Source organism: Diadema antillarum, unplaced genomic scaffold, assembly GCF_040938485.1.
Source record: "Diadema antillarum isolate AM-2024a unplaced genomic scaffold, OU_Dant_1.0 scf00000197, whole genome shotgun sequence".
Lineage (NCBI taxonomy): Eukaryota > Metazoa > Echinodermata > Echinoidea > Diadematoida > Diadematidae > Diadema > Diadema antillarum.
Window position 1 is genome coordinate 1265513 of NW_027271086.1, and position 14120 is coordinate 1279632.

The following is a 14120-nucleotide window of genomic DNA, read 5'->3' on the forward strand; positions in this document are numbered from 1 at the left end:
GAGAAAAAGATAAAGATAGGGAGAAAGAGAAAAAAGAAGAGAGAGATGGAGGGATGGAGGGAGGGAGGGAGGGAAGGAGAGGTCTGTCTTGTTTTTACTTTCAACAGACTGGCATTTGTACTGACGAGGGTTAATTGCGAGGCTTGTAATTTTTCTTCAGCTTTTCCTCAGCCGCGTTGAACATCCAGCCTGTTGTCACGGTCAACACCGAGATCTGGAATTTTCTAAGTTTAAGTGCTTTGTCTACAGTTCCCCCTTTCATATCGCTTTGCCACCGAGGCCACCTCCCCATCTCCTCCAACCCCCCCCCCCCCCGCGCGCACTTATTTCTCTCTTTCTGAAGTTATAGGCCTACCACAGGAAGATGCCAAATGCCCGGATCGCAGTACTCGTCGAGGACACTGCTAAGTTTAGCTCGTTTGATCTCGAGGATAACGTACCACGTCAGTGCCACTGCGAATCATACGGTCCGACGTTATCTAAACATCTTGCTTTCCCTTTTCCCCCCTGTTTTTTATTTGGGGGGGGGGGGAGGGAGGGGAGGATGGGGTACTGAGGCATCAAATACAATTCGACGTTGGCATATACTATAGGAAAACAAAAGTTTCCCCTTCTAAGAAAAGAAGCATGCACTGGTTCTCGGAGATATTCTAAATTGACAGTATAGACACCGACTGAACAGACCACTTAAGTCACTGAATTTGTGCTTTAGTGTGCTGAAGTGTGCTTTAGTCCATATAAAGTAATGAATAGATGATTACAAATATCTCGTACCCAGTTGTTTTACAAAGCAGCATCTGAAAACCTGACGTATAAGAAGCTACACCTGTATAATGATAAACTTCGATATGCTGCGAGGTTGACTGATGATTAAGCTGTGAGTGCCCGTAGCTTTAAGTAAAAATAACCCAAGACTGCTGTACAAAAGTTGTGCGCAAAGCACAAATATACTCATGCATACACATACATTCATGTACATGTCCAAGCAAAAAACAACAACCAAAAACAACGTTGTTTGCACAGATTCACTTTGGTACTTTTACATTGTAATACAAACCCTTCCATCTCTTTTAATATATGATATTAACTATGTAAAAAAGCACGCGCGCAGGCGAACACGCTCCATACGCATAATAGAATGCACTCACAGACCTATTATGCGAGACCTTTTGAAAGTACAGTAAAAAAAAAAAAATCTGAATGATGCGTTCAGTCCACATGATTACCTCCCTATAAAGACTGGTGCCCTATCACGCTCTACTTACGATGCGCGGTGTTTTGGATCAGCCTTTACTATTCAGTACCCCCTAATTCCCTACCCTCGTTACATATTTCATTAGAACAAACATCAGTCTATTGATAAGCCACAAACATTTCTTAAAGAGTGATAGAGACTGGGTAAGACTCAACTGCGGCCCTCCGTAATTTTTTTTTTTTTGTCTCGTCATCGCTCTCGCGATAAAGATCGAGCCATTACTTCCACTCTTTCTCCTCTCCGCGCGAGATCTTCCGTAGAGATTTCTAACCTTGAACTTTTTTTGGCGTGCTGGGTTAACTTTTTTCACAGATAGAGAAGAAGAAGAATGAAAAAGAGAAAAAACGACATCATCAAATTCCTGCGGGAACAAGATTGTGATTCCACAGGATATAGCATGCTACAGTAACTTTTTCAATATCCGGTTCGGGATAGTAAACGAGATATAGGGAAGGGGGAGGGGAGAGGATGAGGGAAGAAGACAAGGGTAGGAAAAGGAAAGGGGGTCAGGAGAAGAAAGAGAGAGAGAGGATTGACAGAAGAGGAGAGGGGTGAATGAGAGCTGCCGTGTGTCCGGAAAAGGTCAATCTTCTCACTGTTTTCTCACTATGGCGTTACCCGGTAATCACTGGTATACCCATCTTGTGGAACACTATGTCGAATCTGCAAAAGGTTAGAACACGAGCAGGCCCCTCAGAGTTCACTGATTCCTGGCAAGACAAATTTGGAAAGAATTATCTCGTTTTTCCTTCAATTTCGTTGATTTCAAGATGCTTTCCACTTCATGTTACGTCCTCATTCTATATTCTTGTTCTATTTCTGCATTTTTCTGTATGCAGAATCTAGAAGGTAGCAACGGGTGTCAAAATATTAAATATTGTGACTCGACGCATATTTCTTATCCTGTGGAAAGAGTTTAGTCCTGTAAGTGCAGTTCCAAGTTGGTTTAAAGGGACATTTACCCCGAAATATGTGTGTGGAAGGATTGATTGCATGAAGCAATATGAGCAAAACACATCAGTGAAATTCAAGGAAAATCGCACGACTTCGTTCGAAAGTAAATGAATAGTTTTAAAGTTTCGTTCCCTCCATCGCCGAATAAGAATACTGAAACTTCTTTTTAGCCCCCTAATAAAACCCATACACATTTCTCCGACTTCATCATACTGACATGTGTTGAAAATGAATTCATTCCCCCTTCCTGTTGATAGAGGTAAGTCGAGTCCTCTTTCATTATGCCAGGAAAAAGAAATATTGACTTCTCCTTAAATTTTCATTGTATCGTTATGCTATTGTGACAACACAAATTGTTGTTGTCTTCTCCAGCGATGGTGTCACATGAAACGGATGGTCCCAATTTCCTCAAACTTGTGATATATCTTCATTCCCTGAATTCTTGACCCCCCAAAAAGTACAATCGGATTTCCGCATCGATAACTTTCAAAATGAGTAAACAATCTGAATACTATTTAAAGGTATGAAACTATAACTTCCTACACCTACAATTTTCAGAAAACCCCATTCAATTTGGTTGAGTGGTCATAGAGAAACGTGGGTCGTTGAAAAGCATGTAATGGGTCCGTTTCTTCCAAGTTCAGCACTTTGATGCTCTTGGAACAGTACTGTGAACACAATGGACAAATCTTGGAGGGAAGGGATTCCTGACATGCTCTACAAAGATCATCATTTCTCTTTGACCACTAAAGCAAATCGGATGTAAGATGTAGGTAATAAGTTATAGTTTTATACCTTCAAATTGCATTGGGATTGATTCTCTGTTTCCGAAGTTATCGTGTTGCGGGAAGTCCGATAGTATTTTTTTTTTTTACATATAAAAAAATATGGTATAAACACTTTGGAGTGTTACCAATTCCCCGTTAATGAATAAAGAGAAATCAGATTAAAATGGCAGACGTTTCTTCAAAATCTGATTTTGCTCCATTGAGAGTATTAACTTGTACATGACGTAAAATTTAGTGTAACATCAATCTTTCCTTTAGAAATAGAAGGGGTAACACGTAGCAAAATCAAATCTTTGTACACGGTATCACGCCATCATATCAAAACTGAAGGTAACCTTGGTGGATGTAATGTTCTGATAAATGTCATTAGATATAGGAAGATCTGCAAACAAGGTGCAGTTTCTCTTTAATAAATCCATGTTTATCCCTGTATCCCTTTTGACAGGCATGAAATACGTGAGGTTTGCAGTTACCGTGTTCGCAGGTTTGATTTGCTTGTGTGCGTGTGTGTGTGTGTGTGTGTGTGTGGTTGATAGCCATTATGCGCTTTGAGGGAATGCAGGAATTGTGTGCGTGTGTGTGTGGTTTGATAGCCATTATGCGCTCTGAGGGAACGCAGGAATGTCAGTTTTGAAGAGTGTTTTAGTCCATTGACCAGTGTCTTAACTAGGATATCTTTTCTCTTCCGTGAAAGCTTGTTGTTGAAAAAAACAAAATAGTTTTGTACTTTCCTTTTAGCTATTTTTTTTCTGGGCGTGGGGGGGGGGGTGTATTGGAAGGATATAATGTCTGCCCAAACCAGTCGTTAGGCACTGTTAAGTGTCATTTATTTTGAAGAAAGATACATCAATCTTTTATTTTTCTATCAAGGCTAGCATTCACGTTGGTTTTTGTTTTGTGTGTTCCTTTATTTATTTCGTTTGTTTGTTTGTTTGTTGATTCGTTGCGGTTGTTGCTTTTGCATGTGTGTGTGTGTGTGTGTGTGTGTGTGCTTTCATGGTGGTTTATCCGTTCTCCCATAGCACCCTTCGCTAAACTCACGCGGCTTCCGCGGTTTCCCATTTTTGCAAGTTCAAGTAAAGTCATCGTCAACGCCATAAGCAAGTTTTATAGAACAGTGAAAGGGAGGCAACGCACGAGATAATGGTGATGAACGAACAGCGCACGCAGGCATGACGTTTTTTTTCTCTCTCTCTACAGATACCGGCCGTGCATCGACTGTGCGTATAGGAATGCGCGGATTGATACCTATGACATTTCAATGCACTTTTTTTTTTCTTGGGCGCTATGCATACGAATCAAATGCAAAATTTCCGGTAATAATCTACCGTCTGCGTTCTGTATTCTCTTTCTCCTTGCTCTACCCTCCCACATCTCTCTCTCTCTCTCTTTCCCCTCTCCCTCTCTTAATTTTGTTTTCGCCCTCCTATTATCTGACAGAGCCGTGCCTCTATTAGCCACTCTAGGGACAGATATATTGACATGATATTACGAACACTGTCGGGGTAATATGCAGTATATCAGGGCCGATGGCTGTTTCATTGCGGTGTTTGGCAGTAAATCAAAAATCCTCGTCCTCATATTCTCGCAGGACACGACCCGACTCAGGAGGGATAAATAGGCTTAGCCGGCTCATGCGCAGAAACGCTAGTGATACCGAAGCTACTGAGTGTATATAGTTGATGTTTTCTCATGCTCCAACAAATCTACTGAGATAGTTGATGTTTTCTTATGCTCCAAAAAAACTCCAACGAGGAAAGTATATAATTTTACTTTCCGCAAAACTCAGCGAATTCTTTCTTGTCTGCGTTTTTTACAGTATTTGAATTACAGTATGGTAATGTGAAGTCTCAATGAGTTCTGAATGAGGGACCGCCGCGGCGGCGGAGAAGAAGAACTTCAACGCGCTTAAAATCCTTGTATCCCTTTTGCAACCCCCCCCCCCCCCCAAAAAAAAAAAAAAATAGATTCCTTTCATTTAAAGCTGGTATATCGTAGAGGTATAAGTACTTCAGACCTTTCTTCGGGAAGATAAAACCGGAGAATTCTTTCTGATGAAGGGGAAAACAATGCAATAGATTTCCAATTAATCTATTCGGATCCCCCACCCAAAAAATAAATAAATAAATAAATAAAGTAAAATGAAATAAAACCGTTATTCTTGGTACAAAAAGAGAACCTCACCTGAAATGGCATAGTGTTAGTTTTTTTTTATTCTTATTCATACTATAAATATATATACTATATACTTTTTAACAATATTATTGGGAGGTTTATTACCGTAAGATTTTATACACGATGTTAGGAGACATTCGTCTTCAACCATGCGAAATTTCGTGACGTTTGCAGAAGGGATATGCGACCTTTAAATTCGGGCAATCCCCCGATGCATTGAAGTATACATGTTTCATTTTTTTCATGCACCTTTTGTTGAGTCCATGATTTGATTCGTAACACGAAACAAGGAAAGAAAGAGATAAAAAACAACAACAACAACTGACTAACAGGCACAGTGTTCACAAGTATAAATACGGACGACCGAAGTACGCGCGGGAAACGGTTGTTGATATCATGTATCCGTCAACGCCAAGCGCTCAATAAAATTTGACACATATCAGTTTGCCTCAAGCCATAAACCAGGAATAATTCATGAACAGTACAATGTGCCATAGCACTTGCGGTGGAGTATTTATATCTGTGTGTGTGGCAGTGTGTGTGTGATGGAGAAGGGGACTAGTGCTTTTAAATTATGGCGTTCACCATAAACAATTATACTTGCGTGCTATAATGCATACTGTAAGCCTATGTTTGACAATCATTATTTTGATCGTATTTTGTGTATGCATGCATTGACAGAAAGGTGTTTATTGTAACATTTACACTGTATATGTATATATATTAGCACTTTCATCCCTGACGAAGGGGGAGGCCCACGAAAATTCGGATTTTGAATTAAAATCAAGGCAATTGGCATTTAATGCATTCCTCTATTGTGACATCATTATTGCTATATATAATTAAACACACACACACACACACACACACACACACACACATATATATATATATATATATATATATATATACATGTATATTCATACTTCCCTAGGCAGTAAGATGCTATCGAAACCCCCCCCCCCCCTTTTTTTTTTTTAATGAAGTTGGTCGGGACTATTGTGGTTCTCAATTGCGGAAAAGTGATTTTAAAGTCAACAGTGGAATTCATGTTGCGTTGTTTGCAGATGAGTCACGGAGTCACGTGCACTTGTGCATCACAAGGAAAAGATTCTTAGACACTTGAAATGATACAGAAGACACTGTTTTCAAGTGAAATGACGAAACCTTCATTTTGATGCTGAACGTTACAGTGTATATAGCGCCATCTTAGGAATGATGACGTCAGAGCGTTTTTGAAAAAACTGATTTGTTGAAATGATTTATATCATGGTGTCCTTTTATGACTCAGTATGAACCTTTAATAGGAGATATTCTCTAAATATCTAACATGACATATCAAGAAATATAGGGTGTGTGTGTGTGTGTGTGTGTGTGTGTGTGTGTGTGCGTGTGTGCGTGTGTGCGTAACCGTAATACTCAGTAGTTATGCGTTGTCCGAACAGTCTACGACAATCTCCGTTCCCCTCCCGAAGCACTCTATACCCACGACTAGTTCTGAGTATAGCCCATTGCTTATTTAAAGTTCGAGAAGGTGTCTCTCACGAGATGGCACATTCACAATATTTTCTCCAAAATACGAACACTCTAACGAATAATGATGATAATAATAATGATAACGATGTTTTAATGACGCACGATGAATTATGATCATGACGCTTTAATCTGGAATGCTTGATATTATTGTCGAATGATGAAACTAGCGTATAGTCATGTTGTCATGGTTACCGGTCAGGGATGCAAAATTGTATCTCTGCTGGAGAAATTTTAAAAAGAAAAAAAGAAGAAGACCCATTTCAACCGTCTGCTTTTCCCCAGACTGCGCATTATGAAGCTGAGAAACTGAGGTGGCGCACATTTACGAGGAATGCATGGCTTCAAATCCTGCTGAGTTATAAGGACAGGTACGGCTAGGGAATATTACTGAATGCATTTTATGGAGCATAATCTTCCATTACAGTTTCGCAACGATGGGGGGAAAAGAATTTCTGGAGTTTAAAAGAAGAAGAAATCAGATGACAATGTCTTTTCTTCAACGATGAAATTTTGCATTACTCTGACGCATTTTGAAATGCACCAGAGGGTTCTTAAAACTTGAATGACCACGCTAGGTCGAACTCTAAAAAGTCTAAAAAGGTTCTTACGAATAATTTGATTTCTACATATCAATAGCGCGTGGGCACGCTCCCTTGTGCTCTATGCACGCAATCCATCACCAATAAACCATCGCCGATGTTGGAATGCCGTGATGTGCACCAATTGGATAGATTAATGCCGATACTGAACATGCTGGACATATATTCTTGACCGTTTATCATGTTAGAATCCATGAAGAAGACCGAACCATTTTCATCACAGACAGTTGTAATGTTTTCACCATAATGATATATGATTTATATATCTACACTGTAAAAACATCGGTGTTAGATTTAACACCACGGGTGTTAAATCTAACACCGATCAAACTTCAATAAAGGACCACACCCACAGGTGTTAAAAATGCACTGTGATGGTGTTGAATAGTATTCACTTGACACTTCGTGGTGTTAATTTGACACTGTACCTGGTGTTATTTTGACACTGTACTGGTGTTAATTCAAAAATGACACCACATGGTGTTGATTTGATATTTGTTGGTGTTAATATCAATGGTTTAACACCCGTCCAGCTTCAATAAGAGACCACACCAGCTGGTGTTACTTTGGTGTAAATTTATTTTCACATTTTTTCAAAAATCTAGTATTTTAATGTAAAATTCTTGATCGTCTTGTTTAAATTAAAAATCAACAAGAAGTGCAGTTACTAAGAAACTCTTCAAAAAACAGTTCAAAATTTGGAAATGACACCCGGAGGTGTTAATCTAACACCATAAATGAGCACCGAAAATTTAACACCAGCTCGGTGTTCACTATTTAACATCGGACTTTTTGCAGTGTATGTACGCACACACACACACACACACACACACACACAACAGTCACATGTGTATAGTATGTATATGACAGTATGAGGAAGCATTCTACATTTTTTTTTAGTTGGTTAACGCAAAATATTGACACAAATCATAAAACACAATGAAATATAAACTAAGTATACATGGAATCTTCCAAATTTTCGACGATAGACATTTTCAAGGAATAATGATAAAGTATATGGAGTCACATACTGAAACTTACTGAAACTGAACTGAAAATTAATATATATCATATATCATATATCATTTGACCATTTGCATGTGCATATGCGTTAAGTAAGGCAATAGAATAGTTTTTGTGGTTGATACTCAGAGTAGGAAACATAATTTCTGCCCTACCGAAATGGTGTTAGATTAAAAAAATACTCACAAAAGGGGCCCATTCAAATTCATGAAATTCTCCTCAGTCGAGATGTTTTCATTGAAACTGTTTAACAAATTGCCCTACATCGACGTAAATAAGGATTATTATAAGCTTATTATAAGAACAATATAGAACCAACACTTGCTGGCGGGCGGAAGCTCGGTGGTCTAGTGGAGATGACGCCTGTCCGGAGATCAGGAGGTCGTAGGTTCGAATCCTGCTCGAGTATGTATGCCCATGATTTCTTTTGTCAGCGCTACTGCTGAAACGCTGATCAATTCAGTGCTTATTTACGTCGATGTAATGTAGGGCAATTTGTCAATCAATTGCAAAAAAAAAAAAAATGGGCCCATGATATCAAAAATCAAAAACCTTATCGAGAAGAAAACTATGGTTAATAGATTGGATTGATTGATTGATTTGATGCGCCAAAGTAGTCACACACCCGTGAATGGATTGAATTCTGTTTATTAGTCAAGGAGTGATCAACGTGTTAAGTTTACAAGTAAGTAAAAAATTGAGTGAAAAATGGGATTCCGTGAAATCTCATTGTCTTTGCTCAATATTTCACTTATAAATCATATGCATTTCTTTGTGCATTTTCCTTGTTTAAGTTTACAAGTAGATACAGGGAATTGTCGCACTTCAAGTCCTGCATTTTGTGTCAACCCCTGCAAGCCTTTCGAACATAAGAAACATTGTAAAATTAAATAGCCCTTGCATTTCTTATTGATCTTGACAAGCTTTTGTTATGTTATCATCATGACGTCAAAATGTCGTCTTACTTTCATATCATGGATATGTAATCCTATATTTCTTTGTAAAATTTGCGTTCATGAAAAAGTTGCAAAACCAATGAATGAAACGCAATGTAAGTAAGAGAGAGAGAAAGATATAACCATTGACCAATTTTTGTTTTCTCTATCTTTTATTTTCTATTCCCCGTCTTTCTCTCACGCACACACGCACGCACGCACACACACACACACACACACACACACACACACATACATACATACATACATTTTCTCAAGAGAGGACAGCTCGCATCTCTTGAGAGCCAGTGAAAGTATATAAGCAAACTGGTTGTTGCCCGAAGGGTGTTTCGACCACGTCGTCAATCGCGGTTTCATTACTAGCGACAACCGCCGTGGGCGAGTCATAACACAACTTTTTCCCCTTCATCCCCCCCCCCCCTTTCTTCTTTCTCTCCGTTTCTTCTCCCCGCCTGCGAAATCCGTGTTACGAAACGTGTAGCGTGGGTTGTACTGAGTGCGGGGAGAGATGTAGCCCCGAGGAAAACGGAAGTTCGGGAAGGGGGAGAGGAGAGTAAGAGAGAGAAAGAAAGAAAGAAATGAAGAGAGAGGGAGGGAGGGAGAGAGGGGGAAGAAGAGGGAGAATCAGGCATCTGGAGACATTTGCGAATAACTGATTGGCGCCAAAGATCCAATGTGGGAACGTGCGTTTGACATTAACGAGAAAACGTCATACGTTTAGCAGGTGTGCATTCGGCGTTCCTTACCTACCTTTTTTTTTTTTTGGGGGGGGGGGGGGATTGGGGTTTTTTTCCCCGTCAATGTGATTTTCAATGTACTTGTCCCAGTCCCTGACGTGTGATGTTGGATTAATTATTGACTCTGCAAGAAGTTTGACCGAGGTTTTCTTGACCTAAGTATTCAAATCAGAACGCTGACGGTTGATCATTAAGGCGCGGGAGATTAGTTTACTGACGCGCGAAAATTGGGCCAAGAACACCAATGTATGGATCACCAATCACTGTCACGCCCGCGTTGAAGGAGAGTATTCTCAGTACAGCGCAAATAGTTATCGTACGAGACATTAATGATACAGCAGGAGCGAAACGTTCATGCCTGGTTATCAACTTGATGATGAATCTGTTGCACCGCCTGAAGGAAATAATGACCCATCAATGACGTCTTATGAACACGGAAAGAATAATGCCAGTAACCTCTTCCGAATGACTACATGTATGTCTTTTTGATAACAGAGATAATGGCCTTCTTTATCCAGGGTTATCTCTTCAGTGTTCCCTTCTGCTCAACCAGAGGGCCCTGTCATTACCATTACCCTTTTTGCCACGTACACACCCGAGTAGAGAGAGATATGGTGGTTGAAAACATTTTGTCCGAGGACGTCTAGGCACTTGACGAGATTTAGACTCACGACTTCCCATTAGAAGTCATGGATGTAGAATGTCTACTATACCACAGTGATTAATGATTCCTAAATCATGTTCATCCCATTATTACTCAATTGAAAAAGGGAATGATTATAGCCATCAGAAAATTAAAAAAAAAAAAACTTTCGACGATGAATTTACTTTTTTGTCCGATTTACCTTGTCTGCAGTCATCAAAAACATGCAAAATTGCACGTTTTTTTATTTCCAGTGCTTTCTTCTGGCAGTTTTTTTTTTTTTACTCTTTCCCATTGTTTCCCATGGTTCATGTTTGCGCTACAATAAAACGTATTACTTTAGTGAAGCAAATTTGTATTTCTGGTTTGTTTAGCGATCTCTATTGTGTACTATGTTGTTTACTCAAGTAACAGATTCGCAACACAAAGAGCTGACCGGGGGAGCTGGCCTGTCTTTGGGACTGAAAATCTGTTTTCCATGCCGACACAGCACAGTATATAGATAATAGAAAGCTAGCATCAAACTCGTTGGTACAGCTTCGTTGATAATTGCGTTGATTTTTTTTTATCATTCCACTTTCCATTTTCCCGTTTCCATTTTTGACAACGGGCAACGAAAAGCGAAACTATCCACGCGAATGAAATATGAAAATGTTGACGAAGCTTCAGCTAATGAGATTTACTGCATGACCTTGTCACCACTTGCCATTTTGCTTGAACACATTAGTTTTTCCCCTGGTAGAGCGAAATAGGGTTCCGGACAAAGGTGGCCTACCCCGTTCGCTCCGAGGCTCAGAACCCCATAGAATTTATATTAACCCTCCAGTTTAGTAGGGGCAATGGGTTACATTTGTAGATAGAGGTACTCAGGGAATTCCCCTGACCACGGTATTTCCACGAATTCGAGAGGAGTTCAAAAGTACTGGACACAGACGGGGAAATCTCAAAACACATCTCTGTTCGGAAAACAGAAACGAGAGAGTATACTCCACAGCGTCAATAGCTAGTGCACATTTTACACCAGCTCTAAAAGTTTTCACTTTCAGTGTTGTTTATTTTCTTATTTCTCAAAAACAAAATGAAAAAGAATACTTTGTGGTAACACGCACAAAACACATCTCACCAAAAATACAGTAAAAGTGTGCATTTGTACATTAACAATCATTATGCTTATATTGCAGATGAACAGAGAGAACAGCGGAACAGAGAGAGAAAAAAACACGTACACAAACACACACACACACACACACACACACACACACACACACACACACACACACTCAAACACAAAATATTGTGCTTGTCTGCCTTGAAACGATGATGTCTGTTGAACCGCAGACCGACGGACAGATAATAACTAATGCAGGGCATAAGCTATAGAATACTGCTCTAATCAGTATTTTTCATCTCCTCCGCGTACAACTTGTTTTGTTTTCTTTGGTTTGGTTTCTGCGCTGTATTTTCTTTTCTACAAGTCAATGCAAGTACAGTAACAAATCATATATTCCGAGGGAAAAAGGCAATATAGACTGTGGAATGATAATTTCTTGTTTACGTGAGTGTGTAGATTGGTTGTGGTTTTGTAATTTGTTTTGTAATCATGCTTCTTTCAATAGTTCTATGCTCATCGTGGTTCTAATGTTTATGTGTTTATAAGAACGACCGTTACATGTGTTTGTAATGTAATGGTATACCACCAGATGCATATACACAAAAAGGGTCAACGTTCGGTATTGCGTATCCATGACTTCAATCAGAGGTTGTTTTCTTTTCTTTTTCTGTTTTTTTTTCTTCGCCGACGACAATTCAAGTCTCCGATGAAGCCTTCTGAGACAGACGCAATGAATAGATCCGAGCCAGAAGTAGACCGTTGATTCGGCGAAACTTGAGAACGCGCCGTGATAGTCTCTCTGTGTAACGCAAGCCGCAACCTTGTTTAGAAGTCTCAGTCTTATAACGACATGTTTGGAGACGCTTCTGTTTTGATATGTACGCAGAGAGCGATGAGAACGCTTCACAATGAAGTGCAGAATGTGATGTTTTCCTAAACTTGACACCGATCTCAAAAAGAAGCAGAAAAGGACAGAAAGAAAGGAAAAACGTCGATGTCACAACAATAGTTTCACAATAACTAACATGCTTGGACTTGGAGTCTCTGCGCCAAGAGTCGTCTAATTGCAAAACCAAGATGGGGAATATAAATAAAAGAAAATATAGGCAAAAATAAAGCAAAGTCCAAAAGATAAGAAAAAAAGAGACAAACACACCAAGAAAACGGAGAAATGACTCCAAACTTTCTTTTTGCACCTTATGTACTTGGTGGGGACTTTTTTGCCACCAGCCTCAGCCTGCCTATATACTAGTAACAGATTCTAACATGACATTCGGTAATAGAAGAAAAAAAAAGTACTAGTAGACGATATAAGGACGGGGGGGGGGGGGCAACCTGCATAGCTCTTAAAAAGTGGGATTATAGGGATATTACTATGGATGTCGGCGGCAGATATAGAGTTTGTTCCCCTTAGTGCTGCCTTCGAGACACCCACACTCTGTGCGTGGGAAGACGAGATGCCGGCCCGTCGAGGCGTTCATTTGGTGGTGACGGCGACGATGAAATGGGGGTGGGGTGTGTCATTGCAGACTTTAAGCCACAATTCAGAACAAAGAAAGAGAAGGAGAAAGAGAGAATGAGAGAGAATTGTGGGGGAGAATGGCTTTGCTCATTAGAACTATCTCTCAAAGTGATCTGTCCCATATAGCGCATGGGTGTAAGTGACCTTATCAATAAGGAACATCTGTCGATTACCATTTTGCCTCCAAGCAGACAGAGGCATCCTCGTTTACCTTCGAGACATCACTTTCACCCATGCCAGATTCCCACCATTTTACTCCCTCCCACATACCATTGGACAGATGGTATAATGGCGACTGGCACTCCTGGTAGAAATATTGTACCGCGGGCAGTCTTGTCAGGCTAATTAAATGGGGAAACATGTCAAAATGTTTGGGGAAGAATGCAACACTTATGGACATCATATATTACGAACTGATCTGTGGACACATGTTTTCTCAAGATATCAGACAGGTCCACTTCCAGCCGTCGCATCAAGTGAATTTTCAAAGCTTGACCTGTCGTTGATATGATGAGCAGCGTTTGCCCAAGGTGAATATAGACAAGTTGTGCGTGACGTTTGTTTGTTCGTTTCATTTCCATCTGAGAAAATGGCTGGATAGCCCATATTCAGCTGAAAATGCTGATCTTCCAAGGCGGGAAAGTTGGATGTAAGGCGAACCACACACCGGGTTAAACACCATGCTCTTTGCGATGAATAAAGGAAGCGGGATCTTTTACGTGCATGAGTTGTGACTCTCTCAAATACGGGACCTCCATTTTAAGTCCTATCCGAGGAACAGAGTGTTTTGCCTCTTGCTAGAGGGGATAGTATGATTACGC

At 40.0% G+C, this 14120-nt stretch overlaps 1 protein-coding gene and 1 non-coding gene across 2 annotated transcripts in view; both read left to right on the top strand.

Moving 5' to 3' along the window:
- LOC139723711 (uncharacterized) overlaps positions 1-14120 on the top strand; it is a 90253-nt gene that overhangs the window by 16022 nt on the left and 60111 nt on the right. The window lies entirely within an intron of this gene.
- Positions 8667-8739, top strand: Trnas-gga (transfer RNA serine (anticodon GGA)). Its single transcript has one exon. It is a non-coding gene; the product is annotated as a tRNA-Ser (tRNA).